At 45.6% G+C, this 18,537-nt stretch overlaps 1 pseudogene; it reads right to left on the bottom strand.

Moving 5' to 3' along the window:
- Positions 1–825: 825 nt before the first annotated feature.
- Positions 826–9,846, bottom strand: LOC123159764 (uncharacterized; annotated as a pseudogene).
- Between the last annotated feature and the right edge of the window lie 8,691 nt (positions 9,847–18,537).

Genomic DNA, 18,537 nt, shown 5'->3' with positions numbered 1-18,537 from the left:
TGATTGAATTTGTGCAAATTTAGTTATACTGCGCTAACTTTAGGGGATCGGCTAGGTGCGGCGAAATTTTAGTGGATTATATATATACTCCACTAAGGTATATACTCCGCTAACTTTTAATGGATCGGTTAGACTTTTCCTTATATTTCTTTACGAAGGAAATACATACCAACTTGCACTTTTTTTGGGTTCAATGTAACCAAAATTTTCTATAACATGTGTACGCAGAATCATAAAATTTTCTAACTCTCTCACTCTACTTTTATCATTTTTCAGATGGCACCATCGAGCAACTAAACAGAAAATAGCAGTCATTACCACTAGCATTTACAACGAAAAATGATTTTACTCCATTTGCAGGCCGTGCTTGTGTAATATAGTCAGAAGGGAAAAACGTTCTATATTGAAATGTGCTTTGCTGTCGAATGGCACATGCAAAAAGAAAGAAACGTGCTTTGCAAGGTTGGTTCGCCAGATCAAGCCAAGAAGTAAACCCACGGGTTCGCTAGACCTGCTACTCTTGTTGATGGAAGGCTAAAACGAACGACCCGTGGCCTACGTCCTGGAATCCTGGGATCAGAGATTACCTGACCTATTCTGACAGTGCTAGTACTTTCTATTTCTTGAGCGAATCTTAACTCTTGAGGCGGTCCGTGATCCCACCAGAGTATATAACAACTAGCCTCTCATCTCACACTTACAAGTGGGTCCCCAGCTTACCACACAGTCAGAGAGATGTGGTTATTTAACCCAATCCTTGGACGAGTATCTCGTGGACGGAACAGTTTCCCTTGGAGACTTGCGGCAGGTTCAGTTTTCGTTGCTTCAGGTCAGTTTCTCAATCTTTTCTTCAGTTATAGCTTCAGGTTCAATTTCGTTTGCTTCAACATGGGATGAACCTTGCTTTGCAGCTGCTCTCACCAATGCTCCAGCGTGCGCCCGGCCTTTGGCTCGGTTGCGGACCATGCGAGGTGTAACAATCAAGGCGCTGAAACCAGAGAACAACGAACAGATGTACACTTTTTTCTGTAGCTAAACTGGAAATCCCGCATCATACCTGAGGATATGACACTCAAGGCCTCAACATCTTCACCAGCACTCCAACAGGGACCATGGTGCCTGCAAATGCATCTTCAGCCCTAGCAATACTCACCATGGTCGAACTGCCGCTTCCATTGTTTGCACGGCCAGCTCGGAAAACTTCCATTCGAGCAACTAAGGGCTGTAGTACTAGTAGCAGCGAGCAGCAGCAACGATAGGAAGATGTTTCATCAAGGTCTGCAGCCTTGGTCGAAGTAGATGCCTTTTCTTTAGACGAGGAGCGAGCAATAAATATCACTAAGAGAAGAGGACAGCAAGAACACGCCATGAGATGTAAATATGACAAATTCAACGAAGATTGGAAGTGAAATAAATTCAGCGCGCCACGGTTTGCTTTTGTCGCGTAATTCAACAGGTTATACTCCCAAATCAAAATCGAGCCTCTATAGAATAGAACGCAGCTCTAAATCCAGAATAGGACAAATTGACAAGGAGTAGGAATAGATGCCAGTTCCTGCACTGGTAGTAGTACCTCGTCTCCGCGTGGTCTTCTGTGATGCATGCGCTGCCGTTGAGCGAACAGGCCGCATGCACAAACCAAGCGCGGGGCGTACCTGCTCGTCGAGCTCGTGGACCAGTCCAGAACTCATTCTTCAAAAACACGCTTCCTCCTCGTGATAGTGTAACAGAGTATATAGTAGTAGTACAAGGCAGCAGTAGCCTTTCAAGTTTCAACATCAGTTACCACTTACCACACAGGAAGGGACGCGAACACTGTGACCAATAGTGAAATCGTAAAGAGGAGCAGCCATCCCTGTAATACAGCCATAATTTGTCCATACCTCGTTGTATGTATGTACCCCTCCTTTTTTTCGACCGGCCAAGACATGGAAAGCAACCGGCCCTTCAGCTGCATCCTGTAAGTGCAAGAGGGTGTAGGTGGTTCAACACACACAGTCAATTAGACCCATGCAATCTTTTGGTGTTTACCTAAGTTGATCCTCGTCAGCACTGGTTTCCGACTGAATCAGAGAAAACGACGCACAAATTCGTGATGAAAACACGGCTGTAACAGGCCCAGCAAGATTAGTAAAACTAAAAGAACATTTCAGTTCAAAGATGAATTAATAGTTGGTAATTGCATGATTTTTGGACGATAGATGACTCGCATCACAGATCCGAACAATGTGTTGCCGGTGTTTTGCACCGAATTGCAGTGCCAGGGAGCTACTGTAACGACCTCTCGTCAATGCCTCTCTGACTCACTAAGTCGAGCCTGTAATAACAACAATGTAGTCATGAAAGCATACTTAGCATTGGTAATGGAATGCATGATTTCTGACTCCAGCGTCCTGAAACCAACGAAACGAAAGGTGCCGAACCGCTTGTACTTTGTAGTGCATACAGACAATAGACCTTCATCTTTGCTAAAAATAGATCTGGATGGATGGAACCCTTCAACGCCAAGAAAACAACAAAACCTATAGAGTAGGGTTACCCAAACGGTCCATACTCGTGGCCCAATGCTAGAAAGAAGATGCATGCATACTCTGAATATTACTGCCATCGCAGCACATAGGTTGCCATTTTGGTCCGGTGCTCTCTAAAGTTCAGCACGTGGCTTCCCCTTTGGTATATGCGATCTACCATGATACTCCCTCCGTTCCGAAATATAAGTCTTTTTAGACATTTCAAATGGTCTACAACATACGGATGTATGTAGACATATTTTAGAGTGTAGATTCATTCATTTTGCTCTGTATGTAGTCATGTATTGAAATCTCTAAAAACACTTATATTTTGGAACGGAGGGAGTACAATATATAGGAACCTTATCCATATAAAGGTTCGGATCTTGATGCAAATCAAGGGTTCCGATAGCACACTCTGCTGCTAGTGTAGATAGGAAAGCCGTTATATCACTGGTAGAGAATAGGCCTTTAGTCCCGGTTCGCAAAGGCCATTAATCCCGGCTGTGCAACCGGGACTAAATATGCGCGACTAAAGGCCCCCCCTTTAGTCGCGCCTCTTACGAACCGCGACTAAAGGCCCGTCCACGTGGGCGCCAGGAGTCCGTCGGGGCGGAGGACCTTTAGTCCCGGTTCTCGTGGCTAACCGGGACTAAAGGCCTCCTCCGCAGGATTAGGGTTTTAGCCCCCCTAAACCTGGTTTTTTTGCGAATTTTTTTTATTTTTTTTATTTTCAAATTTCTGAATTATTTTAACCTCTAATCTCTAATCACCACCCCTCATCACTGCTCAATTTATCCTCTAATCTCTAATCACCCCTCATCATTCCAAATCATCTAACTTTCCGGACGGTCACCCATCCTCTCACTACTCCAGCCCGAGCACGCTTAACTTTCGGGTTCTATTCTCCCTCGTTTCCAAGTCTGCACTTGTTGTTTTCCTGACAATAGTAGGATGTCAATTCTATTAACCCTCAGGAATTTTGCTTGAGCATGAAGTGACACATTTCACTGTTTGAGTTTGAAACTATTGTTTTAAAAAACAATAATTATTTAGTAACACTAATATTTCTGGAATAATTAGTTTGACCATTGTTTGACCACTGTTTGACCACTGTTTGACCAGATTTGACCAAAATTTAAAAAAAACTGAAATAATTATTTAGTAACACTAATATTCTAGAATAATTAGTTTGACCATTGTTTGACCACAGTTTGACCATAATTTGAAACTTTTGAATTTTTTTGCCTCTCCAGATCTTAAAAGCCCCGTATCTTTTTTTCTGTTAGGTTTTTGAGGATTTTGAAAATGTTTAACGAGGTTCCCCCGATTAAATTCGGATGTAACTTTTCGAGTAGATGATTTTTCATATAAAAAACTTTTTTATCCGAGTTCGTATGCAAAAGTTATGCCCATTTTAAGAAATTCCAGAGAGATTTTGCAAATAAAGTCGAAATTCATATTTGTTAATTTTCCCAACAACTAGACCACATATCACATGAGAAACTTATTTTATTTTATTTTTTTGACATTTCCATCATTTTCTTTTGGTTTTTCTAAAACTGAAAAGGCGGTCCGGGGGGGGGGGAGAGTTTGATGGGCCCTTTAGTACCGGTTGGTGGCACCAACCGGGACTAAAGGACTAACCTTTAGTCCCGGTTGGTCTGGCCAACCGCGACTAAAGGCCTTCGGGCCAGCCTGAGGACCTTTAGTCCCGGTCGGCCAGGCCAACCGGGACTAAAGCCCCTCCCGTCCGCCAGCTGTCGACCGAGCGCGCTGGGCCCAGATAGTTGGTCGCGGGTCTCCTCCCGAACCGCGACTAAAGACCCCTTTTGTCGCGGTTCGATTATTTTGGGGACTAATGGGGGCGTATGGAAGCCTCTTTTTCTATAGGAAAAATCCATCCTACCACCCGGTGTTAGTTACCCCACATATCTCATATACTACCATGTGGTACTATATATATTATTTTATTATTTTAATTATATTCATATACTATATCTAAGATATTTCAAAGCAAGTTACATGAAAAAATTGCATATGAGTATAGTTTTTGTTATATTTATGAAATACGTACATATTTGTACATAAAAAAGAGCATACAAGTACATATTTCAAAGCAAGATACTATATAGTACACGTACATACTCTTGGTTTCGATAGATACTACATACAACATACAAAACGCAAGTGGTGGTAACTACCACTGCTTGTAGGAAAGATTTGTCATACACACACACACACATATACTAGCAAAAATGCTCGTGCGTTGCAACGGGTATAAAATAATCCAAGTGTCCATGTGGTATTCGGGAGTTTACCTGTCACGATGAATAATGAGATTTTCCAATTAAATTGGTTGTAAGACTCATAAAAATCCACTTTATGAAGATCTTATTGTATTCCAAAAGCTTGTGATCTTCAAAAGCTTGTGATCTCTTTGTCTACAAATAAAACCTACTTCTTCAACTCTCTATAAAGAAATTGAATTATGTGTAATAAGTTGTTATTTAACAACCCTGTGTAAAAATAATTGCAAAAATCTAAACATTTATCTATCCGGTAGATCATCGGCTACTCCTTCGATGTGAAAGTAATTGTGCAGCATACGTATACCTGTAACAGTCTCAAATAGATTATATATTAATTCCTATATCTCACAATCCCTATTAACATTAATTCATATTTATGCTTTCCCACTTCAAAAATATGATTGCCGGAAAGTAAAGTATTTACAATGCTTGCCGCTCTTTGTTGACACGTTGCCGCTAGCAGTAGAAGCACATTCTCCACGTCAACATGAGCACTTTCCTGGACATTATCATCGAGCCTCGATGAGGATCAGGATTAGGGTAACTGCGTGGGATAGATGGTACAACGGAGGGTAGTGCTCCCCCCTCCTAGCTGCGATGCTGGACGAAACAGGACGCGAGCAAGATGCACCGTTGTCACACTCTCTCTATTGGTCATCCCTCCGTCTCTCCTCCCTATCTCACCCATGACATCCAGATTTGAGGAACATCTTCATGGACAGCAAGCACCGGTGAGCTTCAAATATCTTCTCCCTTTAGAAATATTTCTTTCTAATATTTCACCCACTTTTAATTATTATACTCTCTGCCCTAAAATAAGTGTCTTAACTTTGTATAACTATAATACAAAGTTGTACTAAAATTAGGACACTTATTTAAGAAAAGGGCGTATATATAATGTAACAACAAACAACAACAGCGAGTAATAATCGGTGCTCTTTTGAAAAATAAAAATTTATAATTGATGCTAGCACGCATGCATCCAGTAGCATCTAGCCGGTACAAGACCAATTTCCTTTCATTCATTAAAGAAAGGGCAGCGATCTGCGCCGGCGCACCGGCTCAACAGTTGGGCCGGTCGAGGCCCAGCCGTCCGATGCGGTTTGCATGGACCGTTAGATCTGCGCGCATACACGGACTGAAGCAACCGTTGCAGCAAAAAAGAACAGTTTTGTTGCGACCGTGTACGAACAGCCACAGCAAGGAAAACAGGGGAGCTGGACCCCCCCGCGACTGCCCGTCCCCGATCCGCGGCGGCGGCGGCGGCTAGATCCGCCTGTTATTCGTTCCCCGCGGCCGAATCACGTCGACGAGGGGCTCCCCCACCTATCAAGCCGCCTTGGGATTGCTTCAATCATGTCTTACATACGTCATGACCTCCTTGCCGCCATGGATTTGGGCTCGAGCTCCGTTACGGCCGGTCGAGGTTGCAGCTCGCCGCGAGCCCGTAGCAGCTCGCCGGCGACCGGTTGCAGCATCCGCCCCTGCCCCCCGTGCTGGATCTCGCCGCCGGAATTCACAGAAACCCGTGCTGGGTCGCAGCTCGGCCGTGATGGATGTAGCAAAACATTATGCCGGTTGTAGCAAAAAACGATGCTAGTTGTAGCAAAACCGCGATGCCGGCTGTGTGTTGTAGCAAAACGTGACGCTAGTTGTAGCAAAATGCTATGCCAGTTGTAGCAAAAATCTATGCCGGTTGAAGCATGTAGCAAAACTGCAGCATTTTATCATCTTCTTGTTGGGGAACGTAGTAATTTCAAAAAAATTCCTACGCACACGCAAGATCATGGTGATGCATAGCAACGAGAGGGGAGAGTGTTGTCCACGTACCCTCGTAGACCGACAACGGAAGCGTTATCACAACGCAGTTGATGTAGTTGTACGTCTTCACGATCCGACCGATCAAGTACCGAACGTACGGCACCTCCGAGTTCTACACACGTTCAGCTCGATGACGTCCCTCGAACTCCGATCCAGCCGAGTGTTGAGGGAGAGTTTCGTCAGCACGACGGCGTGATAATGATGATGATGTTCCACCGACGCAGGGCTTCGCCTAAGCTCCGCAACGGTATTATCGAGGTGTAATATGGTGGAGGGGGGCACCGCACACGGCTAAGAGATCTCAAGGATCAATTGTTGTGTCTCTGGGGTGCCCCCCTGCCCCCGTATATAAAGGAGCAAGGGAGGAGGAGGCCGGCCCTAGGAGGGGGCGCACCAAGTGTGGAGTCCTACTAGGACTCCCTAGTCCTAGTAGGATTCCACCTCCCATATGGAATAGGAAAAGAGGAAGGGAAAAAGAGAAGGAAGGAAGGGGGCGCCCCCCTTCCCTAGTCCAATTCAGACCAGACCAAGGGGAGGGGTGCGGCCACCCTTGAGGCCCTTTTTCTTCTTTCCCGTATGGCCCAATAAGGCCCAATACGTATTCCCGTAACTCTCCGGTACTCCGAAAAATACCCGAATCACTCGGAACCTTTCCGAAGTCCGAATATAGTCGTCCAATATATCGATCTTTACGTCTCGGCCATTTCGAGACTCCTCGTTATGTCCCCGATCTCATCCGGGACTCCGAACTCCTTCGGTACATCAAAACTTAATAAAACTGTCATCGTAACGTTAAGCGTGCGGACCCTACGGGTTCGAGAACTATGTAGACATGACCGAGACACGTCTCCGGTCAATAACCAATAGCGGGACCTGGATGCCCATATTGGCTCCCACATATTCTACGAAGATCTTTATCGGTCAGACCGCATAACAACATACGTTGTTCCCTTTGTCACCGGTATGTTACTTGCCCGAGATTTGATCGTCGGTATCTCGATAACTAGTTCAATCTCGTTACCGGCAAGTCTCTTTACTCGTTCCGTAATACATCATCCCGCAACTAACTCATTAGTCACAATGCTTGCAAGGCTTATAGTGATGTGCATTACCGAGTGGGCCCAGAGATACCTCTCCGACAATCGGAGTGACAAATCCTAATCTCGAAATACGCCAACCCAACAAGTACCTTTGGAGACACCTGTAGAGCACCTTTATAATCACCCATTTACGTTGTGACGTTTGGTAGCACACAAAGTGTTCCTCCGGTAAACGGGAGTTGCATAATCTCATAGTCATAGGAACATGTATAAGTCATGAAGAAAGCAATAGCAACATACTAAACGATCGAGTGCTAAGTTAACGGAATGGGTCAAGTCAATCACGTCATTCTCCTAATGAGGTGATCTCGTTAATCAAATGACAACTTATGTCTATGGCTAGGAAACATAACCATCTTTGATTAACGAGCTAGTCAAGTAGAGGCATACTAGTGACACTCTATTTGTCTATATATTCACACATGTATTATGTTTCCGGTTAATACAATTCTAGCATGAATAATAAACATTTATCATGATATAAGGAAATATATAATACTTTATTATTGCCTCTAGGGCATATTTCCTTCACTTCTTCCACCTCCAGCCGTCGCTGGTTGAAGCTTTCTTATTTTCATAGTGTCTAGTTGTAGCTTTCTCTCTCAATGGTTGGAGCTTTTTCCAACAACCGTTGAAGCTTTTCTACCAAAAGTTGTAGCTATTTTCTTTTTAGCAGCACTTGGTCAAGGCTTTTTGTGTCGTTTCGGTTGAAGCTTTTTTAATCAAAGGATGTAGCATTTCATGTCAACGGTTGTAGCTTTCCGGCGATGGCGCTGACCGCTTGTAGCTTTCTCTACATCCGGTTGAAGCTTTTCATCTAGGGGGATGAAGCTTTTTTTTAAACGGTTGCAACATGATGGGGGTGCGACGATTCTGCAGAAGCCTCCGGTGTCGACCATCGCCGCCCGGCTCGTCGGCGGCGAGGCAGAAGCACGAGACGTGTGGGAGTTGCAACCGCCGGGGATGGGGATTGGTCAACGGGCTGCATCCAATGGCGAAACGGGCTGTAAAGCATGGCGGGGTGAGATTTACATCCATGGACGCGCGGGGGATTCGACCTTCCATGGCCGACGGCGAGATGTGGGCGCCGGCGCTGCAGGAGATGAGGATGGGGGCGATATCCGCGAAGCTGCGAGACAGGAATGAGGCGAGATTCGCGAGATCCGCAGCGCCACGTGGTTGCTCGCGACTGGGTCGCGGCGTGCGCGCGTGGACTGGACCGGCCGAAGCTTCGACCGTGTCTCCGAGGAACAGTTGACCGAGCGGCTCCATCAAACTAATCTGGATTTCTTCTTGTTTACGAATAATGGGGCATCTGCCTAACCCTATCAAACCTTTCTGCAACTACTTCTCTCTGTTCTCAGCAGCCCGAAGGATTTTTCTAGTCTCGGTGCCCCGGCCCCAAACGTTTCCCTTAAAGAAATGCACCGACCGACCCAGCGCCACTCTTCCTTCTCATCCATCCGCGTGTCTCTCAGTCTTATCCACAATTCCACATCGCCACTCCTCTTTCTCACCCACCGCTGGTCCTCCTCTTCTTCAGCCACACTATCACCCAGTGCCGCTCCTCCTCCTCTTCTACACATGTTGCGCCGACAATGCACTCCACTCTCCTGGAGTGCGCGCGGCCGTGGTGGCTGGCCAGAGCCAGGGCAGCAACCCTTATCGGCGAGGAACCCAGAGACGCCATGGAAGCTCCTCGCCACGACCGCGCCGGCACGAAGTCGCTCTGTATCCTGCCAGCAGCCCCGCCTCCGGCCCGATTCGGACGGCCCCGCCCACAGCCTCCGCCACCTACGGCATGCCCCCAGAGGTTCGGCCAATCCCGCGCCGCTCATCCTCGTTTCGTCCTCTGCTCGCGGCTCGCGTTGACCGCCTCGCCGTGGCCTGCTCCAGGCCACCAACCAGAGCCTGTCCACGAAGTCCAGCCGGCCTTCCTCCTGGGCGCGCTCCTCGGCCGTTGCCGCGTGCTCCGCCAGCAGCTGCCTGATGAGCCCGTCGAACTGGCGGTGCACCCGGCGCATCTTGGCCCAGCCACGACCGCGCCGGCACGAAGTCGCTGATGTTGAACAGCCCCGTGCTGGTTAGGAGCGACATGATCATCTCCTTGTAGCTGCTGGACTCGTCCTCGTCCCCGACCGCAGCGCCTGAGCCGATGCCCCCTCTCTTCCTCTGCTCCGAAGTTGCTAGCTCGCGAGTGCCACAGCAACCACGACCATCTTAGGGAGATCGATGGGTTGGGTTCTATTTTCTTCGCTCCTTTCCCATTTGGAATTCCTTCTCATTCTGTTTCTCTTTCCTTTGCTCCGTCTTGCCCATTACGGAGGAAATTCGTTCCTCTCACTTCTCCTCGGGAGAAATTTGTTTCTTTTCCTTCTCCTCTGGAGGGAATTTGTCCGGTTCCTTTGCTTGAGGATGGGCGCGGCGGCGGGGGCGGTGCGCCGCGGAAGGGCAGGGCCGGCGGTGGTGGCGCGCGGCGGATGGACGGGGGCCGGCGGTGGTGGCGCGCGGCGGATGGATGGGAGGCAAGGTCGTGGGTCGTTCAGTCGTTCTTTTTTTTCTATTTTGCCCGTACCGGTTCAGGTAAACTTGAACAATAGGATTGCGGGTTGATTTTATAAAAAGCCAAGGGCTTTTCTGCAAAAACGCCGATGACGGACGACCAGAAGCGATCTCCACTTTATTAGTAGTATATAAAACTGTGTCTATCATAGCTTTTAGTGACAGAAGCAGAGAGGTTGGCAAAAATTCCTCAGAAGTATATGAGCTGCTAACTAACCGTGTAATAGTTAGCTGGCCGGCCTAGCCGTGTCAACCAGCCAACTAACGTTCGAGTCAATCCGAGAAAAACGCTTTGCCCCGTGTCGTCCTACCTAGGGCGACATGGGCGCGTCTTCAACCTAGTGCCGCCAGCGCCCTCATCTTCTCACTCCTGCCACACCGCCGCCGAGCGAAGCTCGCGTGGTCTATGGTGACGGCGTGGCGCTCTCCCACAGCAGCACTGCATCTCATTGGGTGGAGGGACTCCGTGACCGGTCGGCGTGCCGATCTGTAGGCAGTTGGTGGGGGCGCTCTGCGACGCCTAGTGGCGCGAGCGGCGGCTCCCGACGGCGTGGAGGCACATGACTATGACTGTGATGGAGGAGCCGAGTAGGCGTGCTGATGCGGATCGGCCCTATGGAGGCTGATTTAGCCCAAAGGATGCCGGGCCTCCCTCTTGGTGAACCCGAGTGGTGCTGCGTGGGGTTTCCTATGTGCACGCCGGTCTCCGTTCAGATCCGTGATTTGGCGTCAAGGCCCAGCGTGCATCGGGCTCTCTGCTGAAAGGTAGACCACGACGGCTCTATTGGATTTCCCATGAGTTGTGATCATCCTACAGCTCCACAATGACGGTGGTCGTTGAAAGATCTCCAGGAGTGTTTATGTCTCCAGATCCAGTGATTGACTTCAATGGTGAGATGTAAATTATGGACGACGACTTACGTAGTGGGATAGTTATGCAACAGTGGCAATCACATCACATGTAGGCTGTAGTTGCTCGGGTCACGGAAAAGTGATTTTGATGGTGGTGCTACTCGAACAGCCCGTCTCGAGCTCCGGGGTGAAATCTTAGGTCTGACCCGAGCTGGTTATACCTGGCAATGACGATGTTTATTTTATGACGTTACCTTGCTGAAGGCATTCCTTGGATATGCTCGAATTGATCAGGGTGAAAATCCTAGATTCTAGCCTTGGTGGTTGGATCTGATGACGGCGACGCTTGAGTTTCGTTTCCTTCTTGAAGGTGTTACTGTTGTGAATCTTATCATCCATGTGGTGTCATGACATGGTTGATGCAGTCATTGTTGTGGTATGCTGATCACAGATCTCATAGCTTTGAGGTTTTATCTTTTTTTTTTCTCATCTACACATAGCTTTAGTCTTATATGATTTTTCTAACTGCCGGCATGTTTTTTATGTGTTTGCGTTTGTAGTTTGTTGTGTGCATCCTAACTATGCAGACACTGGTGTGTGTGTTTTTGTATTTGTAGTCTCTTGATGCTTGATTTTAAGCTAACAAAATCCATCCTCTTTTGAAAAAAGTAAGAACATCCGGAAGGAGGAGGCCGCAAAGGTAGATCACGAGCACGAGGCGAGACCTAACCAACCAGCCAGCCGCCACTCCCAACTCGCTCTCCTCCGACCGCTCGCTCCCTCCCCATCATCGTCCGGACAGCCGTCCCCTATCCGTTCGGGACTGGTCCTCACCCCACGACTGCTATCCCCTGTCCCTTGACATGCCCGACTCTCCTGCTCCCCTCTCCTCGCCAGGCGCCGGTTCTCCCATGGCAGCATGCCCCCTCTCACCGCCATGAGCTCCTGTGGGTGGTGGGACACTGGCAAGCTCCACCCCAAACCTGAGAACCCGAGTCATCAGTCGTGCGCAGCCCCCGGCTCGCCCTTCTAGGCCAACCCATGTGCGGGCTCGGACGCCACACTGTTCTTTTCCTTTTTTTTGTTTCCTGTTTTTTTCGATATTCAGGATTTCAAAAATTTCTAAATAGATGCAATTTTTTTAAAAAGGTTCATGAATTCAGAAAATGTTCACGATTACAAAAATAATTTGAGCATTCAAAAAATCTTCACGGTTTAAGATAATGTTCACGAATTTGTAAAAAAAATGTTCATGAGTTTTTTAAGAAAGTTCATGATTTTGAATAATGTTTGAGGTTTCAAAAAATGTTCATGATTTAAAAAAATGTTCACGAATTTTAAAAAATGTTCGAAAATTTCAAATGATTCACAATTTCTAAAAATTGTTCATGATTTCAAAAATTGTTCATGAATTAAAAAATGTGAAAAATTTAAGAGAATTTCATGATTTCGGAGATTCATGAATTTAAAAAGTGTTCAAGATTTTCAAAAAAATCACGATTTAAGAGAATGTTCACGACTTAATAAAAATAGCTCTCGATTTCAGAATAATGTTCGTGAATTGAAAATTTGTTCATGATTTAAAAAAAAAGTTCATGAATTTAACATATTATCATAAATTAAAAAACAGGATAAATATAAAAAATAAAAGTAAAACAAAAAAGAAAACCGCAACAGAAACATAAAAGAAAAAGGGGAAACAAATAAAATAAAAAGAAACAAACAACTGGAAGAAAAAATAAAGAAAAGAACGTGTTAAAACCCAGAAATAGGCCGGCCCATACGAAAACGCGTGCCTGAGGGGGTTACGCGCGGTAGCTAACCTGCGACCTGCATGCCAAATAGAATTCCCCGCATCAGGCACTCTTTTTTTTTAGGCAAAGGCACTCGTTCTAGGAGGAGCAAAGGGTGAAGACATGAGGTTTTGTTTTTAGAGAATCCTCGCTAAGCTTTATTCATATCAAAACATTTACAGGAAGAAAATGGAGGTTTCCCGATTGGCCCAAGCACACATGGTGGCCAAACCCAAGTGCCAAAGTGTGCTTAGCGAGATTGCGAGGGTCAAAATTCGAGCACCTATTCTCATGAACGATATAACAAGAAGAAAAATATGTAGAACGTTCTAATATTTCATGCACAATGGTGCCATACTCCGCTGCGGGTTTCTGTTTGATGTCGTCCACCACTATCTTGCAATCCGAAGCATTCTGGATATTGTTCAAATAGAAGTCCACAACCACTACCTGTCCTTCCCGGATCGCCAATGCCTCGAGTGTGGGCTTCATTTTATTTGTTGGGCCTTTCACAAATATTACATAGTAGAAAAATCTAAAATTCTGGGGCCACGACACACCCTTTAAGTCCACCAATGGTCTCGGCTAGATTATATGAAAAGCTATAGAGACACAGATGGAAACTACATGGGCAGCCCAGCATTGGTCGTGCATGGAATAACATACGTGGCAACGTTGGAAGCTATCACCTGCCGAGAAGGTTTAGCTCTCGCCCAAAATCTGATGCTACAAAATTTTGTTTTGGCTTCGGACTCCAAGCAGATTGTCTCTGACATCCACAAGGCAAGCCAGGGAAGCTATGGAGCAATAATAATGGAGATTAGGCAACACTTATTATCATTTAATTATAATATAACTTTCGAGGGCTGAGCTGCTAATAGTGATGCCGATAGGTTAGTCAAGTTTGCACATTCTTTGGATCAGGGTCGTCACCTATGGTTGATCGAGAACCCTCAATATCCTGGCCACGTACCCTACAACGGCCGATGGTAGCAAGGGGCCAAAATACCTTGTTTTCGTCCGTCTCAAGTGCTCCTGATGCAGCTTTACAAGCGGTAATACGCATCTTCAATGGTACTTTTGCACACCATACATCGCTCCACAGAGAACCCTTGCCACCTGGTTAGAACTTGATGCCCCTCCTACCTAGGTTTCATCATGTTCTTGTATAGCCAGGTTATAAGAACATTTGGCGGTAAACCGACTTCTCGGGGAACCATGCAAGAAAATCCACACGATTCCGCGGTGTCGTATGTATCCTTATAATTTATTGTACATCAACGTCCCAAAAATGCTCCTGGAGCCACACAACATTACACCCACCGTGATTATACGGAAAATCTGAGACTCGGTTAAACCAACAATTTATTTTCGGGGTAATCGGTCTTTCATCATGTCCTCTCGGAATCCATGGATCCCGTCACGTGCGTACTTTGGAACTGTCCCCTATCCTTCAAATAACTCCCTTCTGATAGACCCTCTGGATCACTAGGCTAGATTAAATCCGGTAAACCACCTACCTTGTGCAGCAGAGGATGAACTCGAGGAGGCCATCGTGGTGCTGGGGCGCACGGTGATGGTGGAGAGTGGGCAAGGTGGAGGTGGCGGCGATGTGTAGGCAGTGGCGGCGGCGGAGCTTCCCGTCACTGTCAGCGCTAGACCTAGATCGGGTCGGGGTTTTCGGTGGGAGACTGGCAACGCGGTGAACCTCGTACCGCGTGCCGCCGGCCCCACCTCTTTATGTAGCGCTGCGTGACAGGGGCCCGTCAACCATATTGTGGTTGGGCGCCCCCGATCAGGGCGCGGATCAGGGTCCCGATGGGCCGTTGGGCCCACACGGAAAGAGATCAACCTAACATTCTCCCCCTTGATCTCAACTTTACTTTTAACTTTACACTTTCTAGTTTATCTGTTTCATCACATATTGGTACATAGAGCATGTTTCATCGTCACGGCTTAATTGCCGTTAGAATCATACAGCTACAACATACTTTATGTTCAGAAACAAATTCTGTTCCTTTTGGGCCTATCCAGGAATCATAAGGCTTTCCCTTAAACCCATGCCGGCTAAGTGTTCCTTGAACACATTGGGTGGTAAGCCTTTCGTTAGCGGATCCGCAAGCATATCCTTTGTCCTTATATGCTCGAGACTTATAGTTTGATCCTGGATTTTATCTTTCACAACATAATACCTTATCTCTATTGTTTTGGCAGCATTACTCGACTTGTTGTTGTGAGCGTAAAATACTGCGGGTTGGTTGTCGCAGTACATCTTTAGTGGTTTGTGAATACAATCTACCACTTTCAAGTCGGGTACAAATTTCTTTAGCCATATCGCCTGCCCCGTGGCTTCGAAGCATGCTATGAATTCTGCATACATCGTGGATGATGCAACTATCGACTGTTTGGAGCTTTTCCACGAAATAGCTCCCCCAGCGAGGGTGAATATGTATCCTGACGTGGATTTTCTATCATCTCTGTCCCCCGCAAAATCTGCGTCTGAATACCCTTTTATCTCTAGGGAATCACTTCTCCTGTATATTAGCATGTAGTCCTTCGTGCCTTGCGCATAACGCAATGCTTTCTTTACCATCTTCCAGTGCTCTAGGCCTGGATTCTCTTGATATCTACCGAGTACCCCGGTGATAAAAGCTAAGTCAGGGCGAGTGCACACTTGTGCATGCTGTAAGCTGCCAACTGCCGAAGCATATGGTACTGCTTTCATTTGATCGATCTCATACTGGTTCTTGGGACATTGAAATTTCCCAAAACTATCGCCCTTAACTATTGGAGCAGGTGTGGCTTTACTCGCATGCATATTATACTTTTTAAGAACCTTTTCTAAATATGCTTGCTGAGATAGTCCTAAGACTCCATTGTTCCTATCTCGGTGAATTTCTATGCCCAAAACATATGATGCTTCACCAAGATCTGTTATGTAAAAATTTGATGATAAGTATTTCTTTGTTTCTTGTAGTAGACTAACATCACTACTAGCAAGCAGGATATCATCCACATACAAGATTAGGAAAATATATTTCCCATTTTTAAACATTGCATAAATGCAATTATCCTCAATATTTTCTTTAAATCCAAAACTTTTAATCGTTTGATTAAACTTTAGATACCACTGCCGAGAGGCTTGTCTTAATCCATAAATGGATTTCTTCAGGCGGCACCCCATATTTTCCTTGCCTTCCATGATAAAACCCTTGGGTTGTTTCATGTAGACCTTTTCTTTTAAATCACCATTCAGGAATGCCGTCTTAACATCCATTTGATGTAACTCTAAATCAAAATGAGCAACTAATGCCATTATGATTCTGAAGGAATCCTTACATGAGACTGGAGAAAATGTCTCATTGTAATCTATCCCTTCTCTTTGTGTAAATCCTTTTGCCATGAGTCGTGCTTTATACTTTTCTATATTCCCTTTAGAGTCATACTTAATTTTGTAGACCCATTTACAGCCTACTGTTTTGGCTCCTTTGGGAATTTCCTCTAAGTCCCAAACATCTTTGGAACTCATCGATTTCATCTCATCTTCCATTGCCTTCATCCACATCGATGAATGAGGGCTTCTCATGGCTTCTTCATATGAGGTGGGATCTTTTTCCATATGAACCATTTCTGTGTTATAAACTTTAAAGTCAGTTGAAATAGCTGACTTTCTTGGTCTTGTAGACCTTCTAAGGGCCTCAGTTTCTGGCACATTTTGTGCCTCAACTTCTGGCACTTCTTCTAAATTTTGCTGTTGCACCTCCCTTTCATGCTCAACAACGGGTTCAGTCGGCTCCTGACGGACAGGTTCCGGGTCTTTCCCCACAGCTGTCATGGGTGGAGTTGCAACTGGTAGTGAGAAAAATGGCTCCTGAATCATCGGATTAGGTGCATGCACCCTCTTCTCCTCAAGATCAATTTTCCGAGCTACCAAGCTCCCCCTCATCATTTCGTCCTCTAAGAAGACTGCATGTCTCGTTTCTACAAACTTTGTATATCTGTCAGGGCAGTAGAAACGAAAACCTTTTGATCTGTCTGGATAGCCAATGAAGTGGCAACTTACTGTTTTGGGATCTAACTTTGCAATGTTTGGATTAAACATTTTGGCCTCAGCAGGGCACCCCCACACCCTGAAGTGTTGTAGGGAGGGCATCCTTCCTGTCCATAGCTCGTATGGTGTTTTGGGCACCGACTTGCTTGGTACTCTATTGAGAATGTGAATGGCGATTTTAAGCGCCTCCATCCATAATCCCAATGGCAAGTTGGAATAACTCATCATGCTGCGCACCATATCCATAAGGGTACGGTTGCGCCTTTCAGCTACTCCATTTTGCTGAGGCTCGCCCGGCATTGAATACTAGGCTACTATGCCAGTCTCCTGCAAGAACTTCGCAAAAGGTCCAGGGACTTGGCCATATGGAGTGTGTCGACCGTAGTACTCTCCCCCACGGTCGGACCTTACTATCTTTATTCTTTTATCGTGCTGATTTTCAACTTCAGCTTTGAATATTTTAAATTTATCCAACGCTTTCGATCTTTCTTTGATTGGATAAATATAACCATAGCGAGAGTAATCATCTGTGAATGTTATGAACGAGTCATATCCATCCACACTTTTCACCGGAAATGGTCCACAAATATCAGTGTGAATGATTTCTAGTGTGCCTGTGCTATGGATTGCACCTTTTTTGATTTGTTTTACGTACTTTCCTTTAATGCAATCTATGCATTGTTCTAAGTCTGAAAATTCTAACGGAGGAAGAATTTCACTTTTGACTAATCTTTCTATTCTCCCCTTCGAAATATGGCCCAAGCGACAGTGCCATAATTTCGATGAGTCAAATGTTCTTTTTCTTTTCTTTTGTTCTTTATTCGACGCAGAAACATGTTCTTTCACATTGCAAACGGAATAAACTTTTTCACGAAGTGATAACAAATAAAGCTCATCATGTAGTAAAGCATCACCCACATAAGCATTATTTAACCAAATGGCACACTTGCCATGTCCAAAATAACACTCATAATTATCTTTGTCCAAGCAAGAAACACTTATTAAGTTTCTATTACATGATGGAACAAATAAAACATCTCTAAGTAGAAGATTGAATCCATCAGCTAACTCCAAGGAGATATCACCGACAGCTTCAACTTCTGCTTCGACTCCGTTCGCCACTTCAATGCGTCTTTTGCTTCTTAGCGTAGTCCGTGTCGAATGGAATCCCTGTAAAGAATTTGCAACATGAACAGTTGCTCCAGAGTCAATCCACCAAGTGGATTTTGAAAACTGTGAATACAGGGATTCATTTACAAATGAAACTATACTGTTACCTCTTTTTGCCATGATCGACTTTAGCCAAACGGGACAGTCTTTCTTGTAATGCCCGGTCTTCTTACAGTGGAGACAAGTGTCTTTGTCCACTGAGAAAGGCTGTTGCTGACGCTGATGCTGATAGGAAACTTTTTCTTGTGGCTTTGAAGGAGAACTTTTGTTGTTTAGATTATAATTCTTTCTTTTGTGACCATGCACATAGTTGAGTGTACCACCATGTGCGGCTTTTAGTCTCTCCTCTTCTTGAACACACATTGC

The sequence above is a fragment of the Triticum aestivum genome, chromosome 1D, assembly GCF_018294505.1.
Source record: "Triticum aestivum cultivar Chinese Spring chromosome 1D, IWGSC CS RefSeq v2.1, whole genome shotgun sequence".
NCBI lineage: Eukaryota > Viridiplantae > Streptophyta > Magnoliopsida > Poales > Poaceae > Triticum > Triticum aestivum.
Note: the sequence above shows the minus strand (reverse complement) of the source record. Positions and strands in the feature narration are given on the sequence as shown.